Genomic DNA, 5461 nt, shown 5'->3' with positions numbered 1-5461 from the left:
AGGATGATTGTTATTTATGTGTTCATTACTTATCAAGGGGTTATACTGGTGACCCGCTTTAGAGAGCAGCAGCGATATCCCTAGACGTAATTAAAGCTTGGCTGCTGTAGGGTCACGAGCCGTAACGAACGATAGGTAACAAAGAGTTATGGGGGCCTGTCCGGGATATATTGTTCCCACTTAACCTTAATTATGCTAATCTAACCTTGCCTTCCTAGGTACCATTGTGTAAAGTGTCTGTGTGTTTCTTAAGAATATTCCATGTGCCAAGCAAGCTTTCCTGTGTGTCAAGTAACAACGTTTCACGATTTTGAGGTAAGTCATCCTATATATTTTGTTTGTGCAGTGAGGCCAAGCGTATTTTCAGTGTGGTGACAATTTTACAGTGAAGTGTAGTGCAGTGCCATTGTTTTTAATTATTGTTGTGAATCAAGTGCCAAGTGTTAGTAACGATGGAGGAGAAAGTTGCAGCGTTGGTGGCTCACCCAGACTTTGAAGGGATTAAGAGCCTTAAAAAGACTGAGTTAATACAAATGGCAAATCATTTGGATTTGACCGCCAACAATAGAATGGTTAAAGCCCAAATATTGAAAGTCATTGTGACAAATTTTGTTGAGAATGGAGAGTTAGATGAAGAAGTTCTGGAGGAGTTAAGAGAGGAGTCGAGTGAGCAGATGACGTTAAAGCGTCTTGAGTTAGAAGCTCGCCAATTAGAGCTTGAAGCTCAAAAAGAACAGAGAATATTAGAGGCTGAAGCTCGTCAAAGAGAGCTTGAAGCTCAAAAAGAACAGACAATATTAGAGGCGGAAGCTCAGCAGAGGGAGCTTGAGACTAGACGTTTAGAAATTGAGGCACAGTTGCAAATAGAAGCCACAAAAAAGCAACAATTAGAGATTCAACAACAAATGGCTGACACTAACTTCAGGCTTGAATCACAGCGTATGGCAGCTGGGCATGGAAATACTAGTAATGTTTCAATAAATAGTGATAATAATCCCATAAGGATGCATAAGTATATAGAGTTGCCCAAGTTCAATGAGGAGGATCCTGAGGTTTTCTTTGCACATTTTTATAAAATTGCCATCAGTATGAACTGGCCAAGGGATCAGTGGGTAGCCATTATGCAGTCTCAATTTAAGGGGCGTAGTCAGGAGGTTTTTACATCCCTACCTGACGCTCATAGCTTTGATTACGAATTTGTAAAGAAAAGCATCTTAAATGCATACCAATTAAATCCAGAGGCACACAGGCAAAAGTTTAGGAATCTAAGGAGGATAAGTGATCAGACAATAGTAGATTTTACTCGTCAGAAGACGAATTTTTGCAACAGATGGTTAAAGTCACTTTCAGTCACTGACTTTGATGCTTTAAAGAATCTTCTTATAATGGAAGAAGTATTGTCATGTCTCCCAGACCAGTTGTCTACTTTTATGGCAGAACAAAAGAATGTAACAGACATTTATGAGCTGTCAAAGCTCGCGGATGAGCATGAGTTGTTGACTAAGGCCCAGTTTACGGCCACTTCACCTAAGTCTAGTCGTAGAGTAAATTATAATGCTCCCCGAACTCCTTATCAGAATCCATCCCGTCCTAGTGCTCCAGTTACTCCCATGAGCTCTTCTCTTACAAAACCTAGCCCTGCTACTTCCTTGTCAGGAATGTCAAATAATAATAAGGTTATTTCTAAACCTACAGTTGGTTCTACCAGTGTGTCCACTGTAAGGTTCTGTTCCCATTGTAAGAGAAAAGGCCATGGAATTAATTCATGTTTTATATTGCACCCTGAGTTACGACCAACTGGTCTCATTTATTGCAGAGGTGTGCAAAATAAACTTACTAATAAACATGTAACTGTAAACCCCAATTGGGTGAAACAGTATTCACCATATATGTCTTCAGGTGAAGTTTTGTGTATTAATGGGAAGTGGAAGCCAGTGGTTATTCTTCGTGATACAGGTGCTTCCCAAACCATAATTTCATCCAGTATTCTTTCTGATGTTGAAAAGAGAGATACTGGAAAGTTTGTTGTTCTTCAGAGTGTTGCAGGATGTAAAACTGTACCTCTAATAGACATTAATTTCAGATCCACCATTACACCACGTTTATGCACTGTGGGTGTTAGTACACAGTTGCCCATCCCAGGTGTGGATGTTATATTGGGTAATGATGTGGCCATAAATCATGTTGTGGGTGAGAATGATCCCCGTTTGTGTAAACAGCCAGTTGCAGACCATGTTTATTCTGCCTGTGCTGAAGTTAGTTCTATGAATGAACCTGTTGTAGAAGATGGTTTTGTCCATTCTACCTGTGCTGATGTCAGTACTAATATAAATCCAGTTGTCAGTTCTGATGTTGTTACTCAAGCATTTGTTCCAGTAACCAGTACCCCTTCAGTGGAGAAGTGGGATGTGGTTGTTCCAGATTCCTGTGTGGCCGATTTAGTTGTTGAGAGTAAGCCTGATACTATGACTCTGCTTTATTCCAATAAATTGGGAAAGGATGTCCATGTACCATTGTCTTGCCCGCTCACTACGAACGTTGTGCCAGGAGTTGAGAGAAACTTAAAAGCCACGACTCTGTATTCCAGCCAAGTGAATGGTTTAGGACAAGATGTCGGGTTAGCAGAAGTATTCCCGCTCACTCCAAGTTTAGAATCAGTTGTCGAGAGTAAGTCTGTTGTAGAGGCCCCGCCTCACCCTAGTCAAGGTGATATAATAGGGGAGGAGGTCAAACTACCTGTTACTTGCCCGCTCGTTTCAGATTCCCTTCATTTAAGTGCTTTGAGTAGAACTGACCCTAAGATTTCAGAGAGAAGCAAGGAGACAGTCTGTACTGTAGATCCAGTTTTGGAGAGTGTGGGAAAGCAGCCAGAGGATCAGCTTCTGTTGAGTAGATGGAGACCCATTGAGCCTCCCTCTTCAGTTGTCTGTGAGGATGTGACCCAGCTTGGTAGTGATATCATTGATTGTGAGCAGACAGTACTCCAAGCAGCTCCAGAAGTCATGGGAGGAAATTTTGGTAAAATCATTAAGAGTGGTAAAGTAGCGTTTGGATCTAAGTTGCGGAGTTGTGATTCTTATTCTATGTGGAGTAAGTATTTCTCATTGTGTACATTGAGTCAGAGTGTGTGTAGGATGTTGAAATCTACTTTTATTCTGCAGGAGCCATTTTCTTGTGAAGTAATGGACTGTGGGACATCTTTGTCAAGCCTTGTGGTTGAGCAGAGAGAGTTTACTCAAGTAGGTTGTGCATCCAGTTCTGAGGAAGTGGTGAGTCATGCTAGAGCAGTGTCTCTATATTCAGATCCAGGTAATTTTATTGCACGAGTGATAAAAGTGTATGTTCCACTCAAGTGTGGTGTTGACTTTCAGAGTCCTATTGTGGGTGAAGGATTAAATCATACTGGGGAGCAGATGTTTGAGGCTCCAGGTGTGCAATTCAAGTTGGGGGATAAGGTTATCCTACCTAGAGTTAATCATTGTGAAGGGTTACAGATTATCCTTGGGTGTTTCCCAGGTAATCTGCTGTTCATCTTCAAGATGTTAAGACCCTTAAACCTCTTGGTTGATTGGTTGTCATCAGATGTAAATCACTTGGGAAGTGATGGTGAGGGTTGTAAAGTTTTCGGCATGTTTTATTTAGTCTCTTGGAAGACTAGACGGCTGATGAACGTGTGTGTTGTGTTCAAGTTCACCATCAGGGGGTGTGAACTTGTCTTCGGAGTTATGATTGAGATATGGTGCCTAGGCATATGCCTGTTTTCTTTCACTGATCGTTATGACAGAGTTATGAGGCAATTGATTTCTGTGTTCCTTATGGATCATCTGAGTCAGTTCGATCAGGTAGTCTTTGCACTTATCTTGGGTTGTATTTCTTGGTTTGAAGGTCAAAGGTTTGCTAAGTCGGTGTCTTGTGTTTCGGAAGGTTCTATGAATGGGAAAGTCTTATGCATAATTGTGAGGTTTAATGCTAATTTCTCTAATTTTAGTATCCATTGGGCGAGAGTATGTGTTCCACAGAGGATCAAGAGTGATGAAGAGCAGATGTCTGTGTCAGAGCATACCCAGGAGAAGTCCCAAATCTACTCAACATCCAGTCAGCTTCAATTAAGCAGTTCAGCTCCAGAAAAAGGGAGTAATGGAAAATGGAGTCTGTTTTGGAAAAATTCACCATGTGGAAAAGGAATCACATGGAAATACGGGACTGATCTTAGAGAAGTAGTAGAAACAAATGAAAAGCTAAATTGCCATGATAACTGTGTGAAAGCAGCTACCTTTATTGACAATTCTATTCATGCTACTAATGATACTGTTGTAGATAGGAGTGTGAAATATGATCTGAAACAAAGTGAAATAAATGAGATAGTACCTTGGAGAGATAAATTTGCATACTCCAGTGACACATATGTAGAACATAGTCATAAGACCGAAATTTCTGAGTTTCCTGTAAGACTATATTTGGAGTGTTTTCATTTTTGTCCAGAAATGTGTTCTAATTACTTTTACATGTTTGGTGTAATTAATACCATAAATCTCAAGTGTCATACATTTTACTTTGAAAAAATGCCATTGATCTTCAATCTATTGCATTTTTTTTCTTGGAGGTGGAAGTGTTACGTACTCCTAGCAGAATACGTATATAAATTTAAAATAACTTTTTTTTGTCTATTATATCATTGCCTGTATATGTACACACATTGTGTTTTGTAAATTGTCGTATGGTGTGGCAGCGTTAGTGGAGACAGGAGCGCGGTTGCGTTGCACACGTCTAGTACCTGTCAGATACGGGAAAGCTGGACCTGTTCAGTTTGGAAGTTCCAGATGTCACTTTTATTTAGTTTAGGTAATTGTTTATTTTCTGTAATTAAACAGGTGGCATTATACTTATATATTTTGTAAGTAACTATTATATGTAATTTGCAGTCTTATGTGTTTTGAGAACAAGTGGTTGTTCAATTAGTTTAAAATATTAAAAAGTCCTTAGTTTCCATCCCTCATCCTGGGATGAGGCAGACGGGAGGTGAGAATGTGGGTGGCGACAGAGCGAGAGTTCAGTAGCTGATACGGGACCAGGAGAGTAACATGTGGGAGATAAGTCTGTACATTCTTGTTGTGCCATATTTTATTTTGTTATATTAAGTGATATGACAATACTTTCATTTGTTGTATAGTTAACTTGACCATCTGTGTTTTTATATTATACTGTCTTGAATATATATCTATATAATATTTTGTATCTATTCTTCAGTCCTAAAGGATGATTGTTATTTATGTGCTCATCACTTATCAAGGGGTTATACTGGTGACCCGCTTTAGAGAGCAGCAGTGATATCCCTAGACGTAATTAAAGCTTGGCTGCTGTAGGGTCACGAGCCGTAACGAACGATAGGTAACAACCACTAGCATAGCCTCACCACTAGCCCAGCCTCACCACTAGCCTAGCCTCACCATTAGCCTAGCCT

This window comes from Procambarus clarkii, chromosome 3 (assembly GCF_040958095.1).
Source record: "Procambarus clarkii isolate CNS0578487 chromosome 3, FALCON_Pclarkii_2.0, whole genome shotgun sequence".
In the NCBI taxonomy this organism is placed as follows: domain Eukaryota; kingdom Metazoa; phylum Arthropoda; class Malacostraca; order Decapoda; family Cambaridae; genus Procambarus; species Procambarus clarkii.
Note: the sequence above shows the minus strand (reverse complement) of the source record.